We start from the raw sequence: 14,735 nt of genomic DNA on the forward strand, positions 1-14,735 counted from the left end.
TTCAGTCATGTCTGACTCTTTGCGACCCCATGAATCACAGCACGCCAGGCCTCCCTGTCCATCACAAACTCCCGGAGTTTACCCAAACCCATGTCCATTGAGTCAGTCATTAATGTTGAAAAGTTCATTTACAAACTTTTATCCCACAGACATCTATTTAATTCACATGTTCTTAACTATACTTGAATTGCTTGTGAAAATTTCATGAGACAAATAACAAAGCTAGCCATCATTTTAAGTTATTTTTCTTGTTGATAAAGCAGGCAAGTATCAAAAATATCACCAAGGCAAAGACTCCAGAAAGTTAAAAATATAGTTCTTCCTTTCCATTTTTTTTTTTTTTTAACCGCTATGCTTGACATGCATCAAACAGTTCACTTTTACTGCATATTTGGTTCTTAGGTTGGATTTATAGTTTTATAATTTTAAATGTTTAGTAGATATAACATAAGCTTATTTGACTGGCAAACCTAGGTAGAAAGTAAATTGTATCTCGGCTTTATATTTAATGCTGACAACACTGAAGAAACACCTGTTTTAATTTTACCAACAATTGTAAAAATAGTTTTATTTGTTAAAGAGTATCCCAGATCATGCAAACTTCAAAACATGTTTGGGTTAGAGTCTATATTTCTGAGAGTTTTAGAAATCCTTAATTTATGTGAGTGTTCATTTGTATCTAAGCCAACTTGAATAGGACTCCTTTAAGTGATTCAATAAATAATTTTTTAATATCATTTAGAGGTAGAAACTGTCACATAATATATACATACACATATGTATAATATGATATATATATAAACATACAGACAGTTGCAGGGAGAACTTGTAGCTTTTCTTTTAAAACTTTACCCATGTGTCAGATAATTAATATCTGAAATCTAGTGTGTAATATTATTTAATATTTTCCCTTTTTTCCCTTAAATGGAGGACAGTTCTATTTCCAATGTCCTGGGCTTTTAGAATTTTGAGATAAATAGGTGAGGTTTGGGGATTAGTAAAGCTAAGTGGGCTTTGAATTGCTCTCAGAGCCACATTTCTGCTTTTGAAAAGGTTCAATTTATAGAACAGGGACAGTTGTTTATACTTCTTCAAAGAACTGGGTCATAGCCTGACTGTTATCAAGAGGCTGACCCACGCATCCAGCTACATTATATTTAATTTACTTCTTTATATCAGGGAGAAGATTTCCAACTAAAATGAAAACCAATAATATTTATAATTACCTAGATTTAAGATTCTTCTGGGGCTTCCCAGGTGGCACTAGTGGTAAAGAACCCACTTGCCAGTGCAGGTAGCTGTAATAGATATAAGTTTGATCCCTGGCTGGGGAAGATCCTCTGGAGGAGGGCATGGCAACCCATTCCAGTATTCTTGCCTGGAGAATCCCATGGACAGAGGAGCCTGGCAGGCTGCAGTCCATATGGTTGCTCAGAGTTGGGTACGACTGAAGTGACTTAGCACACAGGCATGCATGCAAGCTTCTTCCGAAACCTATCAGAGTAATTGTGAATTCTATGTCATAGTTGAATTATATGATATCCTTTCATTCATAAAATATAAACCACCCAGGGAAGTTGGTTCTATCACCCCAATTGCCTACAAGAGTAATGAAATGGTAAATGAATTGCTAAAATCACACATTTAAAATATGACCACCTTTACATGTTTAAAGCAGCATGTGTGACTGCACATCGCAAGACCTTTCCACTCTATTTGGCAGTACAAGTAATTTCTCCATACTCATTTCATAGGTCACCATCTCCCTAATCTCTCAGAATTAATAACCCAAAGCCTCTTTTCTCTCTTGCTTGCCATATTAAATCAGTCATCAAATCCTGTTAATGTTTCCCTAATATTTTTAAGTTGGCTTCTGATTCTTTTCATTGCCAAAATCAAATCCAGGCCCTGCCCACTTTACCTGTTGCCTATTGAAATAACTTCCTAAACTGTCTCTTCCTTGTCCCCTCTCTTCATTAATTCAATTGCAGTTCTAAAGCGACTCTTCAGCTTGTGGATCTCCTATTTCATCACTTCCTCGCCTTCTCATTGCTAAAGGAAGTGTTATGGACCCAATTGTGTGAACCTCTCCCCCCCAACTCATATGTTGAAGCCCTACTTCCCTGGTGGCTCAGATGGTAAAGAATCTGCCTGCAATGCAGGAGACCCGGGTTCGACCCCTGGGTCGGGAAGATCCCCTGGAGAAGGGAATGGCTACCCACTCCCTTATTCTTGCCTGGAGAACTCCATGGACAGGGGAGCCTGGTGGGCTACAGTCCATGGGGTCACAGAAAGTCAGACATGACTGAGCAACTAACGCTACCCCCTAATGTGCCTATATTTAGATATGGGACCTTTAAGATGGTCACCAAGGCTACGTGATGTCGTAAGAGTGAGATCCTGATCTAATATGACTGGCTTCTTACGAGAAGAGAAAGAGACACCAGGGATACACAAATAGAGGAAAGGCCACGTGAGGTCACAGTGAGAAGGCAGCCACCTGCAGGCCAAGGAGACAGTCCTACCAATTCCTTAATGGTGGACTTCTGGTCTCCGGAACTATGAGAATTAAATGTCGGTTGTTTAACTCACCCAGTCTGCCATGTTTGGTGATGGCCGCCCTAGCTAACGAATACAGGAAGGAAGTATAAATTCGGCTTCCCTGGTGGCTCAGATGGTAAAGAATCTGTCTGCAATGCGGGAGACCTGGGTTTGATCCCTGGATTGGGAGATCCCCTGGAGAAGGGAATGGCTACTCACTCCAGTGTTCTTGCCTGGAGAATTCCATGGATGGAGCCTGGCAGGCTACAGTCTTTGGGGTTGTGAAGAGTCAGAGGTGACTTAGCAACTAGACAACAATGCCTAGACTTTAGGAATGAGGTCTAGCCTTACTTGTGTTTCCTTATCTAGATCATAAACTCTTTGTGGGGACTATGCCTCCAAATTGATATCACAGGAAGGACCTAATGCAATGTCTGGCTTTGATGTCTGTTGATTGAGTCATTAATTTTATCTGGATTGTCATGATTTATCTGATATCTGCTCTTTTATTACAGTCCTCTGGCTGTTTTGCAGAACCAACAGTTTTCAAGTATTATAATCTTCATGATAACAACAGCAAACATTGCCTTCTTAGGCTGTCATCTAAAGAAAATGTGCTACAATCCTTAATATTTAGAAACAACTATGGAATTGTGGCAACCCACTCCAGTATTCTTGCCTGGAGAATCCCAAGGATAAAGGAGCCTGGTGGGCTACAGTCCATGGGGTCAAAAGAGTCGGACACGACTTGGCAACTAAAGAGAGAGAAAGAGATGGAATTGTGGAACAAATTTCTTCGCAATAATGAACACTTCTGCCATAATTTTCCATTCTCCAGCTAAAGCTGAAGTACTCACCTATAACAACAAACTAGTGTACACCCGAAGACACATACACACACACACACACACACACACACACACACACACACACACCTGCCCTTCACAACGTGGCAGGAGACAAGCAGAAACAATCTCCTTGTCAAATCTGGAGGGATGTAGGTACTCATAATTCATTTTTAGTTCTGCTGACACTTAAACATTTAGTTCCTGGGGGGAGAATATTTTGGGAAAAGGGGGAGGGATCCTTTTCCTACTTTTTCAATTGCAGAAGTAAAATGATGGAAAACGCTTTTCACTCAGCTTTCCAGGTTCTTTGTGTGCTCACTCAGTCATGTTCAACTCTTTGCGGCCCCATGGACTATAGCCCGCCAGGCTCCTCTGTCCATGAAATTTTCCAGGGAAGAATAGTGGGATGGGCTGCTATTTCCTGCTCCAGGGGAGCTTTCTGTCCCAGGGATCAAACCCATGTCCCCTACATCCTCATTGGCAGGGGGATTCTTTACCACTGAGTCACCTGGGAGGCCCCATGTTTGGAAATGAAGCCTCACATCCATCTTTCCTTTCTAGTTGAAACCTAAAGGCTTAAGAATACCTACGGACTAGACTGAGGTATGGGTAGCTAAGGAAGTTGTTGAGAAGCTTGTTAAGTCTTTTCTCAAAGGCAGTGCTTAACCACACTTTCTACTCCTCAGTTTTAACAAAGAAACCCAGCCATTAACACAGAAAAGCCTCTTGCTTGCATTTTTTAACAGCTGACATTTGTACCTTTTGGAGGAAAGTGAAGGGCATCTCATTGCCTCCTTGTTTAAATCAGGCTGGAAATAATGGGGACGAGAGGGAAGCAGGATTAATTTCCTTTGTCTCCTATTCAGCAGATAATGGTGGTCTGTGTGGTGGGTGTTAAAGGCCAGGCTGCTGCAGTGACCTGGAGATGACTTCATTCTTCAGAGGTTTATCAAAGGCCCCTGTCAGTCAAACCCATGCTGGGAGACTGGGGAATGGCCATCTGGTTCACTGTTCGTCAGAGAAGAGAAAGGAGAGCGAGGAGGTGAAAAATCTTGTTGTCAGTTCTGAGCCAGGTGGAAGGGTGATGAGATGCCTTTGGAAGTGGGTTTAGCAAGTCTTAGGCACATATGCAGAAGAGAAATAAACATGAAAGTATCTGTGTGTGTGTGTGTGTGTGTGTGTGTGTGTGTGTGTGTGTGTGAGACAGAGAGAGAGGGAGGGAGGGAGAGGGAGAGAGACAAAGACAGAAACAGAGGAGGTAAGAGAGACGGAGATGCTGGGAGGAAGAGTGGGATGGAGACTTTTATTTAAGCCACTGTGATCATCTTGAATCGATTTTAAGTGGAAAGACTGAAGGTCACTCATGCTGCTAACCCTGCAGAGAAACCTCTGAATTGTTTCCCTGGCTGCGGGGAAGAAAGGGAGTAAGTGGCTCACGGCAGGGATCTGATTTAATTTAAAGCATGACGTATCTGTTCTGAAGCCAGAATTCTTTCGTCCCAGCCACGTTCATTACAAGCACTAACAAGGTATTACAAGAAGCACTACCAGGAAATCTTCCCCTCTCCCCTCGCCCCAAGTCAACTACTTGGTGAACTAGGATTTTGTGGGGCCACCCTGCAGGGTCTCCCCTCAGGGCAGCAGAAAGGCTCCTGTTGTCAGGAAACTCATATCCTCAGGGCACCCAGGTTTGGGTCTGTGTTAATGTGATAATTCCTACCAGTAGCTACAATGTACACAGTCATGGCAAAGACAACGTTTTTACCCATGGACATTGCAAGCACTGAAGGATGCTTCAACATTTCAAAGAGCAGAAGGACAGAGACTTGGTGCCTGTGTTCCTTCCTCCCTTCTTTCTTTCCTATTGTGATAAACTATGCATAACATAAAATGTACCATTTTAACCATTTCTAAGTGAAGTCCATTGACATTGTTGTGCAACCATTACCATCATTCATCTCCAGGGCTCTGTCTTCCAAAACTGAAATTCTGTTTCATTAAACAATAATTTCCTACTCCCCATACTCCCCAGACCCTGGCGACCATCAGTCTCCTTTCTGTCTCCATTAATTTGATTATTCTAAGTACCTCTTATAAGTAGAACCCTACGTATTTGTCCTTCTTTGACTGGCTTATTTCACTCAGCATGTTTTCAAGGTTTATCCTTGTTGTAGCATGTGTCAAGACTTCCTTCCTTTTTAAGGCTGAACAAAACTCTATTGTATGGATATACCACATTTTCTTTGTCCATTCATCCATCCACGGACATTGGGTTATTTCCACCAAGGCTTTCTTGTAAATTATGCTGTTCGTACATTCATCCTCTCCTTCCATTGCATAGCATCATTTTAAGCCAGTGCCCTATAAATATTGCAGATTTTTGGGTAGACATTATTTAGTTTCTGTCAACACAGGTACCACCTCAACTTAGAGTCCATTGTTCTGTCACAAAAACAAGGCTGTAATGTGGCTGGTTAATTATTTAAAGTGGAGAGGGGCTCAGATTCAAAGAGAGTATGGGGGAAAACTAAGAGATTAGGTGAAGAGGGAATATTCCTGTTCTATTAAAAAATTTTTTTTGATGAACTTCCCATAAATCACCATAGTCATCAACAAATGACCAGTATTTTTTCAATTCTACTTCACACACTGCCTCCCCCACCCTGCGTTGTTTTTCAATTTCCTAACTCCTTTTATTTTGAAAAGTTCAAACCTACAGAGAAATTTCCAAGAAAAGTGTTAAGAGCAACCATTTGTCATTACCTTCATACTTGTCTTGGAAATCAACAGTTGTTTACCTTTTGCCACCTTTTCTTTATATCTGTCTATCTATCTATCTATACATCCATCCATCTATCATCTTACTTTTCTTCTTGAGGCATTTGAAATTAGTTGCACACATGGTGACATTTTATATGTTACTACTTCAACATCTATCTAAAACCAAGGACATTTTCCTTCATAACCAAATACAATGATCATACTCAGGGATTAAACATTTATATATGATTAGCTAATAAACAATCCATATTTAGTTTTCCCCAATCATCTCAAAATATGCTGTTTTATACACACACACACACACACACACACACGTATATTTTTATGCTTTATTTTCTTGGGCTACAAAATCACTGCAGATGGTGACGGGCAGCCATGAAATTGAAAGACTCTTGCTTCTTGGAAGAAAAGCTATGATAAACCTAGACAGCATATTGAAAAGTAGAGGCATCACTTTGCCAACAAAGGTCCATCTAGTCAAAGCTATGGTTTTTCAAGTAGTCATGTATGGATGTGAGAGCTGGACCATAAAGAAGGCTGAGCACCAAAGAACTGACGCTTTTGAACTGCAGTACTGGAGAAGATCCTTGAGAATCCCTCGGATTGCAAGAGACCAAACCAGTCGATCCTAAAGGAAACCAACCCTGAATATTCATTGGAAGGAACCGACTCAATGGACATGAGTTTGACCAAACTCAGAGACAGTGGAGGACAGGGAAGCCTGGCATGCAGCAGTTCATGGGGTCGCAGAGTCAGACACAACTGAGCCATGGAACAACAACAAATACTTTTAGAAGATATAATGTGGGATTAAACATGAAATTTTGTTGTCATTTCTCTTTACTCTTCTTTATACTCTCCTTTCTGTCTTTGATACCATTCAGTTTTTTTAGGGCAAAGATCTTGCAAACACGTACTTTAATCTCTGAGATAGTAAGAAAGAGGATAATGATTGTTTTTGAATCTAGTGTCATCATGGACTTATAAATATTTACATTGTTGTTAGAAATAATTGGGAAGTCGATATTGTATTAGAACCTTCTAACTGTTTGACATCCAAATATCTCCTGAGATATTTGCAATAAGCAAGAATGACGAGACCTTAACTAATTCTAATAAATGAGTCACACTTTAGAGGAACTTTTTACTTCTGCCCTTGGAACTGTTCCAGAAGGAAGTACAGGGACTTATAGATGGCTCTTTCTAATGTGAATTTAAATATATTTTTTCAACATTCACTAGTTACGTCTTGTAAAATTCTGAAGAGCTAGGACATCTCTCATTTATATGTAAAGGAACTGAACATGTGGGCATCTAGGGTATAAGACATCTAGACAAAGAAGATTGTCTCTGGGACTTCCCTGGTGGTCCAGTGGCTAAGACTCTGCACTCCCAATGCAGGGGGTCCAGATTCCATCCCTAGTCAGGGAACTAGATCATGCATGCCACAACTAAGACCCAGCACAGTCAAATAAATAAGTAAATATTAAAAAAAAAAAGACTGTCTCTGATTTGTTGAATATTTCCTAGGACCCCACAGTCTACATGATGATACTTAGCAAGTCACTCTATTACTGTGCCAAACCAAGGAGAATGCAAGATGGTTCCTAGTTATTTGTTTCAGATGGTTAAGGCTAGTAAGGTATCTGGATGCAGCAGAATTCTGTTATCATTTAAAGATGTATCGCATTGTATATAATATTATCATTTTTAAGAGTCAGAAATATCAATCTACTCAAATGCTCACTTAGCTCTTTAAAAAGGCCAAATTGACATTTCTAAAAACTACTTAAAAAGTGTATAAAAACTCTATGTTTGACTTTTTTTGAAGGACAGATATACATATCAGCCAGAACACAGACTTGCATATTATAAGGTAATGAGCAAGGTTATTCCGATCTTTGTCCCCATGGTCTAATTAATGATAGAAGAGTATTGGCCTAGAATACTTGTTAGATGAAGTCTGACATTTTACACTTTTATCTATCACGTTTATGTTGGGTACAAAGAGAAAAGTGTTCTGTTCAAAAATTTTTTTTTTCATTAAGCTGATGAGAGAGGTCTTGCTGAAGTCTATCAACTGGAACATTTAACAGAGAACCAAAAACTCCTTTTCTTTGTAAATTCACCAACCATGTACTCAAAGTGTTACCTTAAAGGACCCCTGCCTGTGGTGTCCGGCATTTTAGACAAGAGCTTGTGAACTCTGGCCACCACATGGCTTATAAAGAAAAAATTGTGAGTCTTTGGGACACGGAGGTAATGAGCTGACACCAATACGGTGAGCCAGGGAGACCCCTGTGGCTGGGAGACAGGCAAGGAGGACTCGTGTTCCTGAGCTCTCAGGATGTCCTTGCTTGATGAAGGGTAGATTCAGAGGAGAAGTGCTGGAGAAATAAGAGGGCAAGATCACAAGAGAGTATGAATGGAGTTGTTTACAAGGACCATGTGCCTGCCTGTCTTTCCGTGTTTTTGCTTTAAAAATTTATTTAACAAGGTTGGCTTAACTAAGCCATGAGTTACCTGGAGTGGTTTTATTTTACATGTGCTTGGAACTTATATTAACAATCTTTCTATACCTCTTTGTTTGGAAAACTCATGGAAAACAGGGATCACCGTAATTTCACTTGGTGTGTCCTGGGAAATCAGATAGTTTTCACTCAGTTCACTTTAACTAACTACAACATTTTGTAGGATTCTAGGATGAATTTCAGGATTCGTGACACAAATGTCTTTGTGCTGATGTTGATTTGGGATTTCCTTGTAGAAAGGAGGTTGTGATGAGCTGGGTGTTTGGCAAATAGAAGGAATATGGAGACAGTCACTTGCCCCAGGGAGTTGGGAGTTCACTCTCTATCTTCACTTTCATCTGTCTGGGATTATTTTGTCTCCTGGCAATGCTGCAGCTGAGTGAATCTCAGAGGCACATGCCTAGCTCTTCATTCCATACAAGTTTCTGTCTTACCCTCTTCACCAGCAAACACTCAAAGAGAGAAACCTATTTCTTTATTACTTATTCTCTTCCATAATAAAATAGATATTAGTCCTGGGTCCTATTTTTTCTCATCCAGGTATTATATAGGGAAATGATAGCATTAAATAAATATTGAATGAAGGACTTCCAATAAGGTACTGATGGACTAACAATGGATTGGCAACTTATATTTCCAGACTTTTAAAATTTCAATATGACTGTATGAGAGGTTTTACTCTAAAGACCTAAGTGTGGTTTAGCAATAGAAATGTAGCCAAAAAATTACTTAAGGCAGGTGCCTAGACACTGAGGAACTGAAAATAGCACTAAGCAGAGGCCATAAAGAAGGCTGAGCTCCAAAAAATTGATACTTTCGAACTGTGGTGCTGGAGAAGACTCCCGAGAGTCTCTTTGTCAGTAAGTAGGTCAAACCAGTCCATCCTAAAGGAAATCAACCTGAATATTCATTGGAAGGACTGATGGTGAAGCTTAAGCTCCAGTACTTTGGCCACCTGATGTGAAGAGTTGACTCATTGGAAAAGACCCTAATGCTGGGAAAGACTGAGGGTAGGAGAAAAGCTGGCAACAGAGGATGCGATAGTTGGATGGCATCATTGGCTCAATGGACATGAGTTTGAGCAAACTCCAGGACATGGTGAAGGACAGGTAAGCCTGGCGTGCTGCAGTTCATGGGGTCACAAAGAGTCGGACACGACTTAGCAACTGAACAACAAGAACAGAGGCCATAGAGGCCCCATTACTTTGTTTTTCTAGCACTAGTTTGGATCTGTATTCAAGGCCAAGTTCGTCATACAGGGTGATAGGTCTGCTCAAGCTGTGAAGGCTGAAGTTATTGAAATGGAATATAATGTTGGTCATTATCATGCTCCTCCCAGGCATTAGGGACCTTCCTGCTTTATTCCCGAGTGTCTGTCCTTACACTGAATACCCTGACTCTCTATCCTAATAGGGAGAATTAGCAGGATAATCAGCATAATTGACCCATTCCAATCCTGGGCATCATGTCTTAAGGGTGCTCTAGGAAACAATACTCTATTAAAACTGGTGTTTAGTTATCATTCAGACTGATAGTGCGGGGCTAGGCCAAAAACTGAGTGTCCAAACATGGCAGCACATGATTCCAATAGTAGGCAAGCAGGAATAGTTTTAGACCCTACTTTTGGACCCTGTGGGAGAAGGCAAGGGTGAGATGATTTGAGAGAATAGCATTGAAACATGTATATTACCATATGTGAAATAGATCGCCAGTCCAGGTTTGATGCTTGAGACAGGGTGCTCAGGGCTGGTGCACTGGGATGACCCAGAGGGATGGGATGGGGAGGGAAGAGGGAGGGGGCTTCAGGATGGGGGACACATGTACACCCGTGGCTGATTCATGTCAATGTATGGCAAAAACCACTATAATATTATAAAGAAATTAAAGTAAATAAATAATTTTTTTTTAAAAAGTAAGTTTAAAATTTCAAGGCATGGAGGAAAGGAAGATATCTTTGTACAAAGTCCAGTTCAAGTCTAGGATCTGAAGAAGCCAGGAATCAGGCAAAAGAGGAGCCATGGAAGGAACATAGGAAAGATCTGGGATGGCAGATGCCTAAAGGAAGTATAATAAACTCAGTAATTAGGAGACTGGATAAAAGGGGGAAATCACTGTGGGACCCAGAGAAAGATAGAAATTTGGAGATACCTAGCCATCAAATTTAGGATGGGATCAGCAAGATAGATTTGACACTGGTTAACAACCGCCCACCTCTCCTAAAGGGTTTCGTTGTTTGGTCGCTCAGTTGTGTCTGACTCTCTGCGGCCCCACGGGCTGCAGCACACCAGGCTTCCTGTCCTTCAGTGTGCCCCCGAGTTTGCTCAAACTTGTGTCCATCTAGTCGATGATGCCACCCAACCATCTCGTCCTCTGTCGCCCCCTTCTCCTCATCTCCCTAAGCTTGGTGGTCCTAGAATTTGGAAGTGTGTGTATGTGTGGGCGGGGTGGGGTCAGTTAAATAATCTCAGTTTCTATGTTAAAAACAAGGTAGGAAACAGATAGGAAAAGAAGAAGTAAAACTCTCACTGTTTGCAGATGACATGATCCTCTACATAGAAAACCTTAAAGACTCTACTAGAAAATTACTAGAGTTAATCAATGAATATAGTAAAGTTGCAGGATATAAAATTAACACACAGAAATCCCTTGCATTCCTATACTCCAATAATGAGAAAACAGAAAGAGAAATTAAGGAAACAATACCATTCACCATTGCAACAAAAAGAATAAAATACTTAGGAATATATCTACCTAAAGAAACAAAAGACTTATATATAGAAAACTATAAAACACTGATGAAAGAAATCAAAGAGGACACAAACAGATGGAGAAATATACCGTGTTCATGGATTGGAAGAATTAATATAGTGAAAATGAGTATACTACCCAAAGCAATCTATAGATTCAATGCAATCCCTATCAAGCTACCAATGGTATTTTTCACAGAACTACAACAAATCATCTCACAATTTGTATGGAAATATAAGAAACCTCGAATAGCCAAAGCAATCTTGAGGAAGAAGAATGGAACTGGAGGAATCAACCTGCCTGACTTCAGGCTCTACTACAAAGCCACAGTCATCAAGACAGTATGGTACTGGCACAAAGATAGAAATATAGATCAATGGAACAAAATAGAAAGCCCAGAGATAAACCCACGCACATATGGACACCTTATCTTCGACAAAGGAGGCAAGAATATACAATGGAGAAAAGACAATCTCTTTAACAAGTGGTGCTGGGAAAACTGGTCAACCACTTGTAAAAGAATGAAACTAGAACACTTCCTAACACCGTACACAAAAATAAACTCAAAATGGATTAAAGATCTAAACGTAAGACCAGAAACAATAAAACTCCTAGAGGAAAACATAGGCAAAACACTCTCTGACATAAATCACAGCAGGATCCTCCATGACTCACCTCCCAGAATATTGGAAATAAAAGCAAAAATAAACAAATGGGACCTAATTAAAATTAAAAGCTTTTGCACAACAAAGGAAACTATAAGCAAGGTGAAAAGACAGCCTTCAGAATGGGAGAAAATAATAGCAAACGAAGCAACAGACAAACAATTAATCTCAAAAATATACAAGCAACTTCTGCAGCTGAATTCCAGAAAAATAAACGACCCAATCAAAAAATGGGCCAAAGAACTAAACAGACATTTCTCCAAAGAAGACATACAGATGGCTAACAAACACATGAAAAGATGCTCAACACCACTCATTATTAGAGAAATGCAAATCAAAACCACAATGAGGTATCATTTCACACCAGTCAGAATGGCTGCTATCCAAAAGTCTACAAGCAATAAATGCTGGAGAGGGTGTGGAGAAAAGGGAACCCTCTTACACTGTTGGTGGGAATGCAAACTAGTACAGCCACTATGGAGAACAGTGTGGAGATTCCTTAAAAAACTGGGAATAGAACTGCCATATGACCCAGCAATCCCACTGCTGGGCATATACACCGAGGAAACCAGAATTGAAAGAGACGTGTGTACCCCAATGTTCATCGCAGCACTGTTTACAATAGCCAGGACATGGAAGCAACCTAGATGTCCATCAGAAGACGAATGGATAAGGAAGCTGTGGTACATATACACAATGGAATATTACTCAGCCATTAAAAAAATACATTTGAATCGGTTCTACTGAGATGGATGAAACTGGAGCCCATTATACAGAGTGAAGTAAGCCAGAAAGAAAAACAATACAGTATACTAATGCATATATATGGAATTTGAAAGATGGTAACGATAACCCTATATGCGAGACAGAATAAGAGACACAGATGCATAGAACAATTTTATGGACTCTGAGGGAGAAGGTGAGGGTGGGACGTTCTGGGAGAATAGCATTGAAACATGTATATTATCATATGTGAAACAGAACACCATTCCACGTTCGATGCATGAGACAAGGGCTCAGGGCCGGGGCAATGGGATGACCCAGAGGGATGGGATGGGGAGGGAGGTGGGTGGGGGGTCCAGAAAGGGGAACACATGTAAACCCATGGCTGATTCATGTCAATGTATGGCAAAAACTATTACAATATTGTAAAGTAATTAGCCCCCAACTAAAATAAATAAATTTATTAAAAAAAAAAAAAAAAGATGATGGGAAGAGAGAGAAAAAAAAAAAAAGAATACTGGAGTGGGTTGCCATTTCCTTCTCCAGGGGATTTCCCGACCCAGGGATCGAACTCATGTCTCCTGCCTTGGCAGACAGATTCTTTACCAATGAGCCACCTGGGAAACCCAAAAGATACAGTGATGATTAAAACCAATTTGGCCTTTTAAATATTATATTAAGTGTTGCAATAAACTGGAACTCAGAATACAAAAAAAAAAAAAAAAACAAGGGACAATGGATATGATAGGGATGGGGCCAACTTTTACTGAACCCAAAGGCATCCATTTTGGGATTAGGCTTCCGTGCCCTTGTGGCTCAAACGTTAAAGAATCTGCCTGCAATGCAGGAGACCTGGGTTCAATCCCTGGGTCAGGAAGATCCCCTGGAGAAGGGAACAGCAACCTACTCCAGTATTCCTGCCTGGAAAATCCCATGGACAGAGGAACCTGGTGGGCTACAGTCCATGGGGTCACAAAGAGTCAGACACGACTGAACAACTAACACTTCACTTTCACTTTCTGTACCCTATGTCCAGCTTCTGAGATACAGTCTGGCTTTCCAGTATTCCTGAAAACATACCCAATGGTGGGACATAGATTATGTGCTACGGGCCTTCTCTTACAAGCCAGGTTTCTGATCTCCAGTCCCCTGAGCACTTTCTCTGGACTATAGGTCTAAAGGACTTTCTGAAGCCTAGAAAGATTGACCTTATCAGAAAAATCTGCCTTCTATAATTCAGGCAGGAGGTGTGTCCGATGGAGCTTTTCTGAGTTGGTCCAGTCTGCCTGAAGAGAGGTGGATCCTCTAAGGCAGAAAGGGTCTGGGGAATCAGCAGTTAGTTGCCTTGGTTTCCAAGAAATGTCTCCACCCTTCAGTTGGTTCTGAAAATAGTCTGTTTCACTTGAAAAGGGAATGCATGCTGAGTTCTCTTCTCAGCTTATAAATTATGCTGTATTAACACTGGCAACAGTTTCATTTTCACTGTGTAAACATGAGGCAGCACAGAGTGGGAAGGGCCGGATGCCAGGCCCCGGCAGAGACGCGTGAGCAGCAGTTTGAATGCTGGATGGTGTTCGTGCTAACGTGAAGGGTGGGTTTCCCAACACCTGTCCCCAGCACTCAGGCCTTTTATTAAAATTATGAACACTTTTGCCACCTAGGTTGGTTTAGTACTAGGTGAAGCACATGGTCAAATAAATGCTGTGATTCAAATAGCCTTAAAAGAGGGGGCTTTTCTCAAAAATGTCCAGTGTCTGGTTGAGTCTGTGATCCTATTATAGATTCATCTATTGGGGGTTATGATGTAACATCCTATTTTATTATTTTTTTATAAAGTACTTTCTTCTTAGTTTTATTTTTTAAATATTTATTTATTTGGCTCTGTTGGGTCTTAGTTG

At 40.6% G+C, this 14,735-nt stretch overlaps 1 protein-coding gene across 6 annotated transcripts in view; it reads right to left on the reverse strand.

Moving 5' to 3' along the window:
- The window catches only part of LOC145516678 (uncharacterized), a 744,489-nt gene that overhangs the window by 133,359 nt on the left and 596,395 nt on the right, over nucleotides 1–14,735 (reverse strand). Inside the window, exon 4 of one of the 6 annotated variants that reach the window (XR_014061652.1) lies at nucleotides 1,227–1,494. The exons of the other annotated variants lie outside the window; for them this stretch is intronic. The gene's annotated coding sequence lies outside the window, so the exon portion shown is untranslated. The remainder of the gene's footprint in view (nucleotides 1–1,226; nucleotides 1,495–14,735) is intronic. 6 annotated transcript variants of the gene reach the window in all.

The sequence above is a fragment of the Giraffa tippelskirchi genome, chromosome 8, assembly GCF_054371585.1.
Source record: "Giraffa tippelskirchi isolate mGirTip1 chromosome 8, T2T-mGirTip1v1.2.pri, whole genome shotgun sequence".
Lineage (NCBI taxonomy): Eukaryota > Metazoa > Chordata > Mammalia > Artiodactyla > Giraffidae > Giraffa > Giraffa tippelskirchi.